A 20,496-nucleotide genomic window follows, 5' to 3' on the forward strand; every position below is an offset into this window, starting at 1 on the left:
CACACGCACACACACACACACACACACACACACACACACACACACACACACACACACACACACACACACACACACACACACACACACACACACACACACACACACACACACACACACACACAACTACAATTATATTTATACATCCCTGTTATATATGGAAATATGTGTGTGGATGTCTGTATTGTCTGACATACACTAATGGTGAGTAAATCTGCACTATTATACAGCCATACTGTTGCTCAAAGTAGCCAAACTAATGATGCAACAGTACATAATCCACTTACCTATATACACCTCTGCCTACTGGATGTCACCATGTAGACATACACAGGTGAGCAGGTGGTGTAATGTATAATGTTGCCAATGCATGTATGGTCAGGGCACATTGTCCCTGCCCACAGATTCACCTGTGCAACTGCAAGCAGCCACATATGGCCATACTGGTAACTGTACACACATAGCTAGGATAAAAACAGTTCTTTCACTGCTAGAATACTAGCTGCAGATATCAGTATGAAGCAATATCACTCTGTAGGCCACAGATGCTGTTCAACACAAGCCAAGTTTGTGTAATGCACAAGTATTGCACCTGCAATCACATATGCAACAGATTTAACCTGTGGCACATGTGATAAGTACTGTGATCTGTAGTGTATAAGACTAGATAGGTAGGGGTTCTAATCTCACTCCAGCTCATGTGGTATGTGTGTGTGTGTGTGTGTGTGTGTGTGTGTGTGTGTGTGTGTGTGTGTGTGTGTACTCCTCTGCAAAACAACAGATGTGACCTCATGGTTATGCACTTTTTGTGCCTGTAACTTGCTGCTGGCTTCCAAAACTGCCCTCTTCTACAAGGCTTGATGATGTCAGCCATCTTAAGACTACCAGCTGACAGTTTAGTATCAGACATAAGATGTGGCCCATGGGATAAGTACTGTGATCTATAGCACATAAGACTAGATAGGTAGGGGTTCTAATCTCACTCCAGCCCACTTGATGGATGTGTGTGTGTGTGTGTGTGTGTGTGTGTGTGTGTGTGTGTGTGTGTGTGTGTGTGTGTGTGTGTGTGTGTGTGTGTGTGTGTGTGTATTCCCCTGCAAAAGAAGAGACATGCCTGCATGGGTTATCCACCTGCAATGGTTATGCACTTTTTGTGCCTGTAACTTGCTGCTGGCTTAAAGACTGCCCTCTTCTACAAGGCCTGATGATGTCAGCCACCATAATACTACTAGCTGACAGGGTAGCATCAGATATAAGCCGTGGCACATGCAATAAGTACTATGATCTCTGGTGCATAAGACTAGATAGGTAGAGGCTCTAATCACACTCCAGCACAGTTAGTGCATGTGTATATATCCCTATGGCATAGCCATGGCAACATATGTAGGGTTTTGCAGGGTTTTATTTGCAGCAGGTGATGTGGCTCCCTAAAGGACTCACCACAACAAATTCTGCTTATGTCATCATGCATAATATGTCCTAAACTGACAGTACTAGCAGACATTACGTATGTTGCATGCTCAACTTACTGTGATCTGTAGTATGTGCCATTACATAGGTAAGTGTTCACACCTACATACAGCCAACTTGCACTTTGTGTCTGCCTTGGTGTGTTCTGTATGCAGTGATTGGATGTGGTGTTAGCCTCAATATAGCCATGTTTGTATGTGAGAATGTTAGAGCATTTTACACCATGTATGGAACCATAGGACATTTGAACTGAACTAGAATAATGGCCATACACCCCTCACAATCATAGACATCATCATACCCATAGTTACAGGATCAGCACATATTGCCCCAGTCCAAGAGGGACACAGGCAAACGTTCTGTGTTGAGATTACAGTTACCCAGTCAATCAGACAGATGGCATATGCTGAGGTGCACTGAGATGTTCTGTGTGTCATTAGGCAGGGCTTTGTTCCAAGGGTGTGTTTCAGTCTACTAGACAAATCTCTCACACAAGCATGTAGTAAGAATGTCACATACCAGGTTAATGTCCTAACAGTGAGTCATCCATCTACTATGCTTCCTACAGATAGGCAGCATATGCAATCAAGCAGGGTCACACATTGCCCAATATACAAGACACAAATCACCTCTTAATAGTTTATCTGCCACCATTGCAGACAATCCCCATTAAATACATACTGAAGATGTGAATTGTCCTTTTGAGGGACCATACTATTTTGTGCAATTGCCAGTACTGCTTGGAAAGGTAAGTCAACAACTGGCCACTGCACTCAGATACTGGCATGCTGAGGAAAGGTACTTGGAAGTTATGAGTATATCACTTATTGGTGACTGTGGCCAGATCTATGCCATATGATCCATGCCATATCACTGTAGAGACATGGTGATCTGAGGCACATTAGGTGTAAACCTGTGTGGTCATGTCTGTGTGGCCAGTTCTTTCACCCCTGAGTATGTACATCACATGCTATGACTGATATGCTATTTACCAAGTACATAACTCTACCTGATGGAAATTATGCTACATATATATTTGCTTGGGGTTTATGCCCATTAGTATGTCAACAGGCATTTATTCGTCAATACCCTCTTGTAAGCTTTTGACATAACTCACAGAATCTATGAGTGCTTACAATGTGCAAGCATCAGCCAACACTGTTTGCTACAGTCATTCAGTAGTTGCATGTATTGTGGTTACATGGATTCTAAGTGGTAGAGGACTCAGGACTGTGTCCTGTTGAGCACTGCTGCTTAAAGATCATCTATTGGAGGTGGATGTCCCTATGTTGCATATGTGTGCCATCTTTGGGACACTTAGTGACCCTTACAATGACAGTATCACGTATGCCTAAGTGGGTGCTTTGTAAATGTTTCCTGAGCAGGGGATATAGTCAAACAGTCTGGCTTGGTCTTGGGGGGTTGTACATCCTGGTGTACGCTCACCCAGATCTTTGGCAACTACCTCAGAAACGTCCACCACATGTAACAGTCATGTTCCCCCTGTCACACATCCAGACTGTGTACAGTCAGCTGTGTGCAGATTACATATATGTGAGCTGATCAGCTCCATGATGATTGCCCTTACAGGCATACAGATATGTATACTTAGACAAACAACTCTGTAGTTATGTTGGTCAGTGGATACACCACCTCTGTGCAAGAGTGGAATAGTTACCATTGTCCACTCAGCTGATGTGCAGCCAGTGGTGTGAGTATGATTACAAGGGTTTCCCAATGGTGATAGTAATCCTTGTGAGATCACATGTGGTATGCAGCCTGGAAGATTAGCATGTACAATACATGCTGTTTATGGTCCATTGAGATGTCAGTTACAAACTGCTCTGTAAATATGGGAGTTATGGGACAGGTTGTAGGAATGTCATGTGTCAAATGTGGTGGGGACAATGGAGTGTAGTTGATGCAGACAGTGTGAGAGTACAGGTTAGGTATGAGTACAGGCCCATCATATGTGCTATTATGACATCTGAGTTCAGTGACATTCTGTGCCTGTCCTTTGAGGTTACACATGTAACTACACTGTGAGTTGTAGTTATGATTTGTGTGGGTGGCTAGTGTTGTCACTTACCATGTCTACACAACATCACAACAACACTATGTGCTTCATTCAGCTGAGGAGGTTGTGCCTCACCTCAATTGTCACACAGCAATGTCCACCTGTTATTGCACAGCCTACTAATGGCAGTTGTCCACCACTCAGGTGTGGTGAGCCATGACGAGCCTGTATCCCACCTGTCCTGTAGCACTGAGTTCATGCAGTTCTAATGCTGCTGACGTAATGCATGGGTGTAGATCTCTGCATACCTGTCTGTCCCACCTGCAGGAGAATGTGCAGACATGCTATGTCAACCATCACACAGGAGGTCATATGTGGTTTTCTTGACATATATGTCTGTATTGTCTGCAAGGGGGGGTATGTGCTGGTAGTTCCAAAGAACATGATCTGTGGCCAGATACCACCAGGTAGGACCTCACACTGGGGGGGGGGTTCTGCAGTGGTCACCCATATCAGTAAACACATGATGCAATACATTGGTTCCCTGTATGGGGATGTCACAGTACTGCTCCAGAGCATTGTAGTTAAGGACCAGCATCATCCTTTGGTCAAGTGAGCTGCAGTATGACTAAGTAAAACAGTGTGTACATATTGTACTTTCCTAAAGTGTTTGTCTGTGGTCTGTACAGACACCCTGCATGACTCGCTTCCTACAACATGATGGCAGTAACTGCAATACTTTCTTGCACACAAGACAACTAGCATGTAGTGCAAAGCAGTGTTCTCAGATTTCTAAGTCCTATCACCTGAAATGCCATGATAGGGGTTAGCATGGATATGAGCACTTCCACTGTTGTACACCTACTGACACTGGACCAGACACTGTCTCCTTTGCTGAAGGCCTGATCATGCCTACCATCTGTAACCGACAGTGTCATTTGACTTTTACACTATGCAATGGATGTCAGACATAAGTCTCACTCCACCAACCATGGCCAGACAACATGTATGACAATATTAGGCCGGCAAGCCATGCTGGAAACTGTGTACATCATGTAAAGAGTGTTATATCACCTGGTGGATAAGCAATTGTTTGACAGTCGTACTCAGGGAACATAGCAGTGGGTGACCTGCACTGTAATGATGCCAGTCACCAGTGGAGTTCATTATTGGCATACCCCTTCTACCTATTTCTCTCTGCAGTAACAGCCACTGTCACTAACCTCTGATGGAGTACATTAGCAGATGACTGCATATCAGGAGCTGTTACAAAATCCCGCATAGAACCAACAGTTATCCAGGATGGCCTAAGACACAGTCAGTTGTTGTCTGAGCCACTGACAATGACTAAATGCCAACAACTGCACAATACTATCCTGTAGAATACATCCACCCCTGCAAAATATTGTACTGTCCACACACCACACACAGTCGAGCCAGTAATCATGGAGTTATGGATACAGAGAGTAATGTACCATTTGACTGTCACTGGTTGGAAAGATGTGGATGCATTCACTGTTGTACAATCAATACCAACAGGTTTGTGATATACTGTCAATGGTATACTGGATGTGAAGTCATCACATCTATCATTGTGTGCAATGGCACCCTTGACATGTGACTACACAGGCATATCATACAACTGTGCCAGCCACACAGGTTCCATGTTACACCAATATACAGTGTAGATAACATGTCCAATGGAGTCCATGCCATGACTGTATGTGTGTAGCCTGTCTCTGAAATGCTTTGGAGAGGATGTGTATGGCTCCATATAGGGAGGTGTCAGTTCCCACTGTGTACCTCCCACAAATCTGTGACAGGACTACCACATGTCTCACCTGTTCTACACACCGACAACATCAGTGTGGTATGCATAGTACATGCTGGTGAGACAGGTATGTAACACAGGTAGTACACCCTACATGAAACAGGCCCCCCCCATGCATGTAAAGCACACATCTGCTGTGACACACATCATGTGCAGGTTACACATTGGGATGCAGAACACGACAATCATAATTGTTGTCAGGCAACTGTTGGTACTGGCCATAGGATATATGTAGATGGTTCATTTCCATCAGCACAGGTTGTAGATGTGTTAGTTCCCAAAACTCTAATGGCACTTATCAAGGGGCGCAGACCTTCTCACAGATTAGGGATGCATAAGTACGGTGAATGCTGCCATTGTCATTGTTAGCCTGTTATACACATATGAACCTATGGAGCCATGCACTTATAGTGCTGTACCTTGCTGATGACATATTTATGCTGTGCCAACATGCCATCCTGTGAGGCTTTATTTCCACTGTGTATCCATAGGTTATCCCAACAGAATCCTGTAACAAAAACAGAAACAGGCTAGTGACACACCTGTCATTGTTAACTATACAGCCAATACAACATTATACAACATAAGGTACACAAATGTATGTGGCGTACTCATGACAGATGCCAGCATAGTGTATCTGTCAGTAACCACTACAAGTGGCATGGTGAACCAACACTGCATTACACAAGTGCATTTTAACTATTATAGTCACCCTGTGCATCAGACACATATCTTAATTTTTCCACCATCAATGATGAGGATGACAGGGATGTGACACAGGTATCATCACTTGCACAGGGTGTTGTGTGGGAGTGCAGGAGGCCTAGGATGGCCCAAACAGTAGAAAGTATGTGTGTGAGTCAGAAGCAGAACATGTAAAATGGACCATGGAGAGGTGATGTATGTGTCTGTAGGTGACCTGCATTTGACAGTGGTGTGTGAGTGTGTGCATGTACACAGTCAAGCTCAGTGCTAGCCCTACAAGTGTGTATTTGTACAGCTTTGGACCATACATGGTAGAGTTAACAGTTCACCATCTCTGGCCCTGATCACAGGAACTGGCTCTGCCAGGAGTTGCACTGACACCTCCATGCCCAAGGTCAAAAGCAGTGGTAGTGCCTGGTGGTGACTGCTGTCTGCTGGGATGGCATCCCCCATGGGACCACTGAGGACCATGAGACAATGGCCTGCCATGTCATGGTGTGGACAGCACACTCCCCTCTGTAGTGCTGGATGTACTGCCACTACGGGATCATGAGTATACATGGCCTCAAGGACTCTCAGTAGATGGGGTTGCTGACCTACGTCCATGGGTCTGAATGATCAACTCCAACCACACATTCCAGCACAGACAGTGCATTCCAAGTCAAACACTGTCTCAGTCCACTGTCTGTCCACTATATCATTGAACTGATCCAAGGTGTCCCCAATGCGGTGGAGGCAGTCATAGAACTCAGACTGTGCTGCATCCATAACCCTAAGCATACATCTGGTATTCCATTCAGAATGTGCATGTGCCTCCATAATGGCACAAAACATGCACCAAGTGACCAGTGATGTGACACCTGCAACTAGTAGTAGACAAACAGCAGGCCTCCTACAACAACTCCTGTCAATCCATCTGTGTGGGACCAAACCAGTTCTCTGGCTATGGCCAGTGTCTACATTGACTGGTGCCATAGTTGCCACACTTTCCTGTTCAATGTCCCGACCCTGTGACTGTCCAATATCTGTGGCCTAAGGGGATGGGGTATGCGTGGCCATATAGACTGTGTGTGGGCAACAATGGGGGCAGAAGAGGGCTGTCTACCTCTGGGACAGAGTCAGCCCTTAACAACCTCACCTGTGCCTCACTGTGGCCATCATCATCATCATCATCAGAGTCCGAAGAGACACTGACATTGGGTTGTGAAGGGGACAGACACCAACCCCCATGGTCACCTGCAATAAGAAAAAAAAAATCAGTATATTAATACATGCACTATTGTATATGAAAAGTATCCAAGACTCATAACAATGAAGACCTACAATTGGATTTGCGATCAAACAATTTTCTTCTCCACTTTCATCAACAAAACATTCCCTCGGAAAAAAATACAAATTCAACTCAGGACCTTTATAACAATCACTTGAAGTAAATCAAGTAAAACAGGACCAGAAATATTTCCCTTTTAATTACTCAATATGCCACTATACTTGAAAAAAACAACACATAATAATCCAGTACAACTCTCTTAACAAATATATGGAAATACACATTTCACTGCCTAATGTACTTACCTTCAACCTGTTGTATTTTTAAAGGCATTTTAGATTCCTTGCCTTATTTAAAACAGGAGCCTTACCTGCTCTTAACTGTAACTGCCAAAGTGTATCTGTTTGTTGAACTACACCCCTGTGACTACCCCTTCTAGAAACCTTAGGTATCCATTCCAGACTGGAATTTAAAAACATCCTATGCTGTATAATTATGATTACATAGGGCATTATTCTGGCCCTTAATTGTACTAGAATATAATTGTTCCTTAACAAAACAAGTGTCATGCTTATCAGGAGAAGGACCACAGCTTTGGACAATACCTGAGGGACCTGTGAAAAGTTGAGGGTGGGGTAATGTCAGTACCACCGCATGTTGCAGCACAACAAGGTAATACATCCATATATCTCACATTTACAGTAGCTACTGTGTTACTTGTATTGGTCACAGTCTGAGTATGAGTGTATAACTGAAGTTAAAAAGAAACAAAGACCTGACACCCACATAAAGGTATCTACATCCTGACACACTGATTGCTACAGTATTACAGTGCTGATCACAGTAAACTTACCTGCATGCTCCTCAGCTGTGGAAACTGTGACACCCACCTGCACGATGTATGGTGTGATGGATGCCTGAGAGCTGTGGTGGATGCCTAGGTATACCAGGAATTCCTCAGTGGCTGAGAGTGGTTGTTCCACTGCAGGCCATCCACTGGTGACAGCATGATCCCTGGCTACATCTGTTGCCCCTTGTTGTGCAGCATTTATCATGTTGATTGCCTGGTGTTGAACCTGCTCATATGTCCTGCCCTGCTGGCCCATACTGTTCACATCACGGACAAGCTTTGCCCACAATGCAACCTGCTGCCCCCTGCTTTGTCTCCCCCTGAATAGTAGGATTTGATGATGTTGCCTTAGTCCTTGCAGTATAATTTCATTCTCCACATCTGAAAAGGGTGCATGGCATCTACGGTACATAATTCCTAAAAGGCAACAAAAGCGGAACACATTACAGGATTACATATGTGGATGTACACCATGTACAGATACATAAGTTCATAGATTAGTACTAGGCTAACTGTCCCTGTGAGCCATTTTAAGCCTAGCCAATTACCCCATGTAATAATCCAACCCTGCACCTTGTGTCTGTAAGGTAAGCACCTTAACCATTACATCAACCTCACACCAGCAAGGCCAGAATGACTGGCACTAACCACTGCTTGCTCACACATGTCATACTCCACAGTGTGCAAACAAACAAAGTGTGTGGATACAACTGAGATAGTAGCAATAATCAGTTATTCCCATGTGTGCCATGGCAGCTACTGCTGTATTATCATACAACACTCAGGTTTACTGTGTTGTGTCCCCTATGGGCAACCCCTCGATAATACGGCATATGAACAATGACACATGAATAGCACTGTGCTATTACAATCACTAGAAAGGGACAGTCCAATGCAACCAGTGTACCACAGTAACAAAAGACAATGCACCCTTGATGTTTTGCACATCCTGTGTAGGTGTAAGACAACGGGAGGCCACTGACATGACATTATTCCAGGTCTAAGACAGGGTAATGCTGTAATCACTATTCTCTATAAGTCTATTCACCCACCTGAAACCTGTTGTACACAAAAACAGTTACATATCTGATGAAGTGCAGTAATGCTCTGTTGATATATGGTGATAGTACAGTTGTCACAAAGACATGCTTTGTGTGACAAAGTTCTCATACAGAATAGTACCCCATAGATCTGCTTGCCTTTTAAACATGCTTCCCATCAGCAGGTGATTACCTCTAAACCAGTCTGTGGTTTTGAAATGTTAATTGCAGAGAACACAGCTAATTTGAACTATTATCAGCCAATGACATGCAACCACTGTAGAATAAATAAGGCCTTCATGCAGATTAGGGCCCCCTTATGATACATTGTGCTGGACATTACTGGAATGAGGTGACTATGTCATCAAAGAGGGTAGATCTGCAGCAGACACCTTTATATAGAGATGGGTGTGCTACAGGCTGCAGCTACTGCTGCAGGTAATAGACATAGGCAGAGAGTGTGAACACTTTGGAGGACAACAAGCTGTAGGAGTAATTGTGTGAGCTGTATCACCCTTGTTGTAGAGACAGGCCCAAAGATTACCCTCTACACTCCAATGAAGGCATGTGTTTAAGGTAAGTATGTTAGGCTAGGCAACATGTTTGCTGTCTCCTTGAGCGAGATGGGGTATATATATATATATATATATATATATATATATATATATATATATATATATATATATGTATAGGTCATCTTCCAGGCCATGTATTACAGTCTGGTAATAATTTGCAGCATGTATGAGGGCAGTCTTTGTTACAAGCATGGACTTCATCTGTGTACATTCATTGTTCAGCAGTTGTAATCTGCACTGTGACTCTGAAAGGATTGTGTGGTGCACTCTATCATTCACAGTACCTGAGTTGGCATTCTCTGTGAATGCATATGACTGCATGGAGTGTCAATTTATGCACATATACATTTGCTATAGGGATACCTGAAGTGTGTTCCTACCTGCAGGCATGTGACTTCCATCAGGTAAAAGCAGTCAATTCATTTGACATGCACTGTGTGATAAAGAGCGTATGATTCTGTCATTAATTGTTGGCTTCACAATACAGAAAAATTCAGTTTTACACACCACTGGATTTGGACCCAGGACTGTGGGTGGCAAAAATTGTACTATTTACAAGGAATTCAACAGACTGAGCTATTGAATCACTGCTGGAGAAGGTGTATTTGCAAGATGCATGCACACACCTACAGGCTGTGACAATCATGATCTATATCCATCAGTATGTGCAAGGCTTTATATGGATGTATTTCTGCACCAGGGTTCCAGTTGTACATTTATTTTGCCATTAATGCCTTAGAAGCTGTCTTTAAAAATATTGCTGATAAAAGGGCACATTTACCTGCTATCAGAGGTCTCACTTACATCCATTATTATGTCTTTGGCTTTGTAGTGGTGTACTATTGCACCAGAGCCCCAGGAATTCTCCCATGTTTTCCATTAAGTTTTATTCAAGTTTGCGCAGCATGGCACAGTGCTGAAATGTTCTTAAAGACTGTAACTGCCAATAACTATGTTTTTTTAAAGCACCTGTTTTAAGTAAGAGTTGTGTGGCATGGCAGATTAATGCACTAGTCTGCAGGTATGATGGTCTTGGGTTAGAAACATGGGACAGCTGTTTCTTTTGTAAATGTGTAATAGAATTTTAAGGACACATATAATCAATATAGCTCTATTTAGCTGAGCTTAGCAAAGCTGCATCATGCAGCAAAGTGCTACAAAATATAAAGAAAAGAAAAATGGGGAGAAAGGAAAGTGATGAATTGAGGTGCAAGCAAGGGAAAAAAACAGTGAAAGGCAGATATGGCTGTGCAGGAAGGGTGTAGGGCAAAACCATAGCTATCCATTTCCTGAACAGCAACAACTGTGCACTTTGACAGATTTTGTACATGACTTTGAACTCTCAATTGCAGAGAGAGGGGTGAGGACAACATAATTGTGTTATCAAGCCAGTTGGACCAAATTACATGTGTCTGGTGGACTCGTGTGAAATGGAGAGCTATGTATGTGACAATAGTCTTTTTTTAGGAAGTGCCCATTTTTTTAAGGTGAGAGGGGAATGTTAGAAAAGGGAAATAGGTAGAGTGGGGGGGGGGTAAGTTGGGTAGATGAAGATGCATTTGCAGACAGACAGACAAGACAGACAAGACAGCAGACAGGGGTTGCATGTGACACATGAGGGGGTGAACACCTTGCACGTGAGGGTGTTGTAGAATCCAAGTCCCATGTGCCTCCAGACATTAACAGCATGACTCACATCCCCACCCATGGGATTGTTGGCACTGCTCCTTCACTGCTCTGAGAGTGGCAGTACTGAAGGCTGGACACCATGCCCCACCAGGTCAGCTAGCATGCCCTCAATTCAGCATAGGCAGTGATCAAACCCATGGTAGACAATCCTGCGCACCAAAACTGGCTGCTTATCCCGGATGACAACACCCCCTCCACCAATTCTGCCAGAGGGGGGGCCAGGCCCTGTCCTGTGGGGTGGTACTACCCAACATCACAGATAGTGCACAGGCAGCAGAGGGGGCACCACCAGTCTGGGTCACAGACCTCCAGTGCCACAGCCAGTTGAGGCAAGATAGGGGGATCAACCAGACGTGGCTGTGGTGGTAGAAGTATAACAATAACTTAAGGTTAGTAATAACCAAGCCATTGTTAGAATTAACAGAATGGAACATCATTTTAATTCATACAAATACATATTAATGTGTAGTATGCATAACACAACAGTAAATAACATAGCAGTGAGCATAGTAACAGCATGCCAGTAAGAAGTAAGCCATAAGGGCAAGAAAATAGTTAGTTTAACAAAGTATGTTAATAGTGAATTAGGATAACACATATCAATATTACATTACATTTTGCAAAAATCTAGTTAGTTTACCAACATATGTTAATATTAAATCATAATAATAAATAACAATAATAAATAAATGAAGATAGGGGTGGGGAGAAAGATAAAAACATTACATTATTGGCATTGCAGATTATATCCCTGAAAATGCTGATAATAAATACTCTACAAGTGGGTCATGTCAGTTTTGGTACAGTGAGTACAATTCTCTGATAGCAAATGTAGCACGTACATACCTCTTAAGCTGTTAGCATGGGTCAGTAAGGGCCAAGCAATGACAAATGCAGGTACACAACTACAGAGAACAGTTTCAAATAATGTGGACTTGTATAACTACCAAGATGCTCTGTAAGTTGATTTGGTAATACTTTGCATTCTAGGTAGTCTTTCTCTGGTAATCCTGTGACAGATGGATTAGGCTGTTTTAATTACATTACAAGAAATCGTGATACTTGAGTGGAATGTTTGTGTACAGTACATAAACTAGACAGCCGTCATGGCTTAGTTGGGAGGCATAGGTATAGAACCCAATAGCTGTGACTGTAGGAGACATCTGCAAATAATGTAATAATTGACTGCAGCAATTTAGCACAGATATGCAAGGAATGCAGCCATATTGGCAATAAACAGATTTATTTATAAATCAACAATGCTGGTGAACACATTCTTGCTACTGATTTTAAAATTCTGTGAAATCTAAACACAATATCTGCTCATAATATGGGCTACCTCATCCATATAAATTTTCTTCCTGGGGAGAGAGTAAATGTGAGCATTACGTGACTGATAGTGAAATTTTAGTGCTATACTCCACTGGATTTGAACCCAGGACTGTGTGTGGGAAAATACACTGTGTACAAGACATTTAACAGACTGAGCTACTGAGTCACTGCTGCCTACTGAGTGACTGATACTAACCTGTAGATAACCTAGAACCATACTATGAGCTGAGCAATACAAGTTACAGGACATTCTTCTTGCATTCTAGAACTATTACAGGGCTATAAATGACTGCAGTGACTGTAGAACACACATGCATGGAATGCAACCATACTGCATTATTAATACAGCTTTATTTTAGATTAAACAATGCTGTTAAACACTTTTTAATTGTATTGCTTTGAAATATCTGTGAAGTCCATACACAATATCTGCCCATGGAGTGGGCTATTTCACCCATATACCTTTATTACCTGAAGTAGAAGGAACAGAGAGCATTATGTGACTAATATTGGCCTAGAGACAGCCTTGGACAGTACTATGAGTTAAGCAATACAGTTTGCAGGCCATTAGTTTTGCATTCTACAGCTATTACACTGTTACACTTGACTGCAGCAACTTTACCATACAGTTGTTATTGTTCATTTATTGCACTACAGCTCTACTTGCCCATTTATTGCACTACAGTTTTTCTTTTGTATACTTTATTGCAGTAAATGCTTTACTCTTTCTTGCTTATTGCACTACAGTCAGCATAATACATCCGTACTTACTATACTCGCAGTACAATCTGGCCAGACACCCAGCATGAGACTCGACATTGGGAGCCCTCTCAGCTGCAACTGTTGAGAGAGAAGCACACCATTATGCATACCAGTTTTGCAGACATTCAACTTGCATTTTGGTAAGACAGTGGAAAACGTACTTACATACTTGTGGGGCATTCCCATCTCTTGCTGCTTGGACCCAGGTGTCCAAGTCTCCCCTCTTTCTCCTTTTCAGATCATCATAATGGTGACGATACTACTCACCTGTGTGGGGGTACCAGTAACACTGGTGAGCTCCCTGGTCAGCCAGTCCCAGGCCTCCACCTTACACTGCGAGCCCTGGAAACTGCCCTGCATCAGCCTGGCTTCATGTTTTTTTTACCAGGAACCCAACCATGGCTCTTGACTCCTGAATACAAAACTTCTGCTCCTGAAAGCATGCACTTTCACCAGTTCTGTCTGCCATATCAACAGTTGATTGAACTCCAATGAATGGTGCAGAATTCTGGCCTATTGTGCTTAATATAGGCTGTTTTCCTGCCCTTACACATTATCGAGCAACATTCAAAAAAGTACCTCATCACTTAGCAGTGTGAAAACCAACTAAGCAGAGGAGAGCAGAGTGAAAACTCGCACAACTGTGGTTTTAGCGAAGCTTAGCACCGCACAAACATTGGTATCCGTTAGCATGTTTATGCAGTGCTTAGCATGGTTGAGCACAGCTTAGCAGAGTGCAGCAGTGCCATATTTCACAATTTTATTTTTAAATTACACAAAAATAGCACATGAAATTACAGACATGTTCTGCCTGCTGTGGATTCAAACCCAGGACTGACGCCCCATAAGGCTGTAACTCTACCGATTTAGCTACTTGGATAGTATGAAACTTAGTAAACCTTCACATATACTACTTGTTAACATTGCTGAGCACCACACTGTGTCACACAAACACAAGTAAACATAGGTAAACAAACCTATAATTAAATAATTAGTTACATCTGTTTTCTATTTTTAGATGTCTGGCAGGTGTTAGCAATGTATGTATAAGCAGTGCTCTGCTCTGTAGCACTCCATGCCAGGCAAACAGCAATTACAAAAACAAAAATTACAACTGAAAAATAAAATAATTAATTATGATAATTGGTTACATCCAGTTTCTATTTTTACATGTGTAGCAGGTGTTAGTTGTCTATATGTAGGAGCGGCTTGGCATTGCTGCACTCTGTGCCACCCTGCGCAAACATGCAGAAAAATAATTAAAAAAATAAAATAAAACCATATAACTTCTATATTACACATTTAACACAGTTTGCAGCATTTCAACAGTGGTGGGGTGAATTACAGGAAGCCTCACCCTGTACATAACATCTGAACAGGCATCCACAAACATGAGTAGCCTCTACTCATCTTCCTACACTGATTCAATATCCCTGTTCCTATGCTCTCTCTCTCTCTCTCTGTAATGAGCCATCATTAATATGCATGGCACACTGCTGAGGGGGAACCGTGGACTTGTACACAGGTACATTCCACGTAGGTTCTACATGGTGCCTACATGGAGTTTATTAAATCCTGGGGAATGTCTTTCCCTATGAAAAAATCATACACCTCCACAGAGGCAAACTTATAGCTAGCCTGAGCATATCTCCTACCTTCAGTACTATTTGTTGGTCCCATCTACAATAACAAACATTGAACATTGCTATAAGAAGACAGCTGAATGTGCTGCTAAGCAATCCACTAAATCCCACCAGTGCCTAAACTTTTAAAAGCTAGGCTGGCTAGGACTTCCACATTATCTCTCTATTGGATTCAGTAGCTAGACAGTGAGACATTTTTCTGTGGTACATTTGATTCTGGACACTTAGCTGAAGTGACACTCAGCAGCAGAGACATATGGCTATTGCAGATTTCCTGTGAGCAAAGAGAAGAATGCTGTACCAAGCCTGTACCAAGCCCACAACTTCAATAACCAAATGCACAGGGAGAACATAATGTCCATGACCCCCAAGGCAACACGAGACAGCATAAAGTATGGGAGACATCAGCAGCAGGCTGGCCTGTGGGTATGTCGGGGGCAGTAAAAATACGATGCACAATGGGTAGTGCCTTCATAATTGGTGTGTGTGGACCACTATGCCCTTCATAGTGTCTAGGGAGCATTCCCTATTCATAGTCAAGCAAAAATGTGACTAAAGTAGCATGCAGGTTTTCCACCATGCTGTAGCACACTTCTTCATGTTGTAGTTACATAAACTTGTACTGTACACTGAACAAAACACTCATTAAATCTCTTCCCCATGCAATTGGTTATTAAAGCGGTGGGCATGGCACTGCATGCTTCTTTTTGTCACAGGGAATTTGTGACAGCTATATTTCTCTGTAGGTCAATGTCACTTCAGCCATGTATCTCCAACCAAATGTACCACAGGGAAATGTCTCGCTGCCTAGGTGCCAGAACCCAATTCAAACACTTGTATTCCTGTGCAGTTATAATATGGTTTCCAGCTGTCATAGTTTCTTTTTTATATTTATTTAACTTCCTTCAACATCTTTTCACCACTCCAACTTAGTAGAGTAGAAAATTATTTTTTAGCCACCAAGCCTATTCCTTTAATTCTTTTGTGGCATATTCCTCTATGTTCCCCTTTGTTTCTTTGATGGCATATTCCCATATATTCCCTTCCATTATTACCCAATTCTAATAGTTTGTGGATGAAATCATAGTATACAGCCCCTGGATCCCATCATAACGGCCTGAGATTTAAGGCTTATCAATTTCCTTGTATCACAACCAGATGTCTACAACATCCCTCAGTGTTCAAAGCCATCAACAGACTGAGGTATGGATTACATTGTATCGTTTTAGGCTTTATGTTTTTACATATTTCTGTGGTAATTTTAAGAAATAACAAAGGCATACTAGTGTTTAAAATATATTTGACAAAGACTTTTGATGATGCACGTTTCAGAATATATATCTTCTCTGGTAATAATCTTCTGTCCAGAATATTCTTTCTCAGATGCAGAATTAACTTCACAAGTGATATGTCAAGACCTTTACCAGCTACTTCCTGAGGGATTTTCAACAGAAAATTATTTTGCAAAACATGAGGCATTTATCAGAATACTAAGCTTTCATTCATCTTAATGAGTGAAGAATCATAAAACCTTTAGTCTTCAGTGCCTTCATATGAAGCTATGATATGATAATGTACTCACAAATCTGCCTAAATGTCACAGCTGCCTTTTCATTGTCTACTGCAAAATACATTGCAGACTGAAAAAAAGGTGCATTTGTTAAGAGGAATCTGAAACATGATACGAGTTCATTATTACTTTTCTCTACAGCATTGTCTTGTCTAGCCTTCAAAAAGCAGAATAAAAATGCCTCCATGTTACAGAAAGTTATGATCATGACTCTGGTCAAGGTGGACTGGGTTCAATCAGTGGACCAGTCAATGAATGAATTCACCAGAAAGGTTGAAATGAGTGTCTGATACCCACCTCTTCTACCTGAGGGGTTGGAAAACTGCCACCACAGGAGCTTTCATTCCCTGTTCAAAGTAGCAGACTATCCCTGGGTTTTCCAAAATATTGCTCACAACACAAGTAAAATTAGGTTTGGGGTATGTGAAAACATCGCACTGTATTTGTTAACAGAAGGAATACCACATGCCCAGTTAAGTCCATTTAGTGTACTAGCACCACTTCATCTTTACACACCCCTGTCTTTCCTCTCTGGTTCCATGATCATTTGAATCCCACCACCAGATCTCTCTTTTCCTTGCATTTCATCAGTTTAATCCATGGGTAAAAGAAATACTTCCTCATTTCCAGGGATTGATTTGCCTCTACAATCTGCTCTATATAAGTTCTTTCCTCCACAAGTCCTTTACCTTCAGCATGACCCCTCTTCACATCTACCAGACACAATCGTACAACTATATTATGCCCACCCATTTCATCAGGTCTATAAAGAGACAAGTTGTATCTTCTTTAGGCTTTGGTCATATGCCTCACCTCCCACATACACATACAAACAATGTACCCTTCACTTCACTTTTTTCAGTGCAGCCTCTAGAACTGCACACAGTATGCATTCCTTCTGCAAGTACAGAAATGTATATGTGAATTACAAGAATCACATACAAATTCTAAAACTTTGATAGTCCCAGGTACTATAATATCAGGGATGATGCATATATGCACATATATATTTATCTCTCTCTCTGTCTCACTTTTTCTTTCTTTCTCTCTCTAGACATGTATATGTAAATATGTTTATATATATATATATATATATATATATATATATATATATATATATATGTGTGTGTGTGTGTGTGTGTGTGTGTGTATGTGTGTGTGTGTGTGTGTGTGTGTGTGTGTGTATATATATATATATATATATATATATATATATATATATATATATATATATATATATATATATATATATATATATATATATATATATATATATATATATCTATATATAGGTCAAGGACACTGTATTGAACATACAGTGTCCTGACAAAAAGAAGGTAGACCTCATATGGTCAACATAGGGGTCCCCTTCAGATGATCAAAGTTTAAAAACTTTGAGCATCATATGTCCGGGAACCAGAAGATCAAAGTTTTGAAACTTTGAATGTTTTGAATGGAGATCATCGCACAGCATGGAATGGGAAATTTACTGTTTTCCTCACTGTAGTGCAATCTTGGAGTTGGCATATTTATTTAGCAGGGGGTGGGGGGATGCAAGGCGGCTTTCCCCTCTGCAAAAACGTAAAAGAAAACCTTTTTATCTATTTATTTATTTTATTTGATGTTCAAAGTTTCAAAACATCGATCAGCTGGTCCTCAGCCATATGATGTTTGAAGTTGTAGACCCAACATAGGTAGGGGTTGTCAGGTGTGTGAGATCAACAATCCCTGAGTATTTCTTTCCCTTGGGAGTGTGCAGTTTTGGAGTTTATATATATATATATATATATATATATATATATATATATATATATATATATATATATATATATATATATTTTAGTCCCCCTGCAAAAGCACTTGCCATTGGTTTATTCCACACTGGGGTAAACCCTGGAACATGCAGCCCAGAATGTGTTGATATCAGTGCATTCGATGTTCAGACATTAATCTGCAGGGTGTCGAGACACTATACACATATTCTTAGACACAGTTACTTGCCAAAATGTTAAACATACTGTAGATTAGAGTGTGTGACATGCAGTACCTTTAAGAAGCATTCCAGTCAGTGGACACATACATATAAGTACTGAGCATGTGCAGGCAAGAGTGACATTTTGAGTGAGCAGCCAAAGTGAGAGCATGCTTGTATGTAGTCAGTTAGAGAGTTTGTTTAAGTTCAGTGTTCCTGCCATCTATTGCCATCCATCCTGATATGTTTGTATGCAATAAACTACTTAAACATACATCCAATCCACGTTGTCTTCTTAATGCACATAAGATGAGCAATATGGTGTCGGAAGTGGGATCCAGAGTCACAGCCATAATTTTACCAGTTAAATTTGGAGGAATTTCTTTATAAATGAAATGTCCAAAACTGGGACATATTGATAAAAATATTCAAATAATTATGAAAATGTTTGAAACAATATTCAAATGGCATACAATGTATAGAAAAGGAAAAATGAATGTTTTACTAAATACTACCTTTTCACATTAACTAAAGTTATTCAGTATGTTTAAAGAGTGCAAAGTGTTTGCAAGTGTGTGCAGTGTAACAGTTCATTTATTTCACAGAGTACAGTTATTGCCAAAGAATATTTCACAAAGTACAGTTATTTCTAAGACTATTTTGCAGAGTACAGTCTTTGGTAGAGTTTATGGTGCATTTGAATATTATTACAAGTACCTATTGTATGTGAATGTTCATACATAATTACAAGGGCCAAGACTGCATTGTGTTTTATTATATTTTGTGAGCATGTCACAAGGTTTACACAGACCTGCTCCACTTGTGTCTGATAACAATATTGCAGAAAATTGGAGAGTGTTTGAGCAGGAGTACAATATTTTCATACAGGCTGTTTTTTCTGACAAAGATAGATGTACAAAAGTATTTATTCTGCTTAATTTAGTTGATTCAGAAGCTATTTAAAGAGAGCGTTTATTTGTGTATGCACCTGCTGCGTTTGCAGGGGGGGGGCACCATATTGTGGTACTGGCTGAAACGCAGGAAAACCCTGAGTGCTTAAAATGTAAATTTAGAAAAATGTGTAGCCCCCAAACAAATATTACAAGGGAAAGGCACTTATTTTACAAAAGGAATCAAAAGCCTGATGAAACTTTTGCAGCATATATATAATTGATTTGAGAAATAAGGTTAAAATATGCAGATTTGGTGATCTAACAGATGAGTTGATAAAGGACAGGCTTGTGTGTGATATTAATAATGACACAGTGAGAAAGATTTTGCTTTGAGACAGTGATTTGCCATTAAATAAGGCCATTGAGATTTGTCAGATATACACGCTTACAGAAAGGCAAACAAGAATGCTTACAAGTGAGAACAGCTGTTGAAGGCACAGTGAGAAAGCTCTGTAGATAGCATGCAGCACATGGCTAAAAGATACAAGTCTAAGGGTTTGGCCCCCATCCCAAGCCTTTCTAGCAAGTTCCGGGGCAACTTCAGCAAAACCCAGAGCTACTTCAATAAGCCCTAAGGTGCACACAGCAAAGCACAGGGGTGACTCAGCAAAACCCAGAGCAAACCTCATAGTCGACTGTCATAATTGTGATGGTAATCATGAACACAAATGAGAAAGGTGCTTAGCTTTTGGTCACAAGTGTCATACTTGCAATAAGTGGAATAATTTCAAAAGGTTTTGTAAATCAAATAAGACACATTTTCTGACATAGATGGATGTACAAAAGCATTTATGCTGCTTAAATTAGCTGGATGAGAAGC

This window comes from Protopterus annectens, chromosome 4.part0, assembly GCF_019279795.1.
Source record: "Protopterus annectens isolate FY-2018-M chromosome 4.part0, PAN1.0, whole genome shotgun sequence".
Classification (NCBI taxonomy): Eukaryota; Metazoa; Chordata; order Ceratodontiformes; family Protopteridae; genus Protopterus; species Protopterus annectens.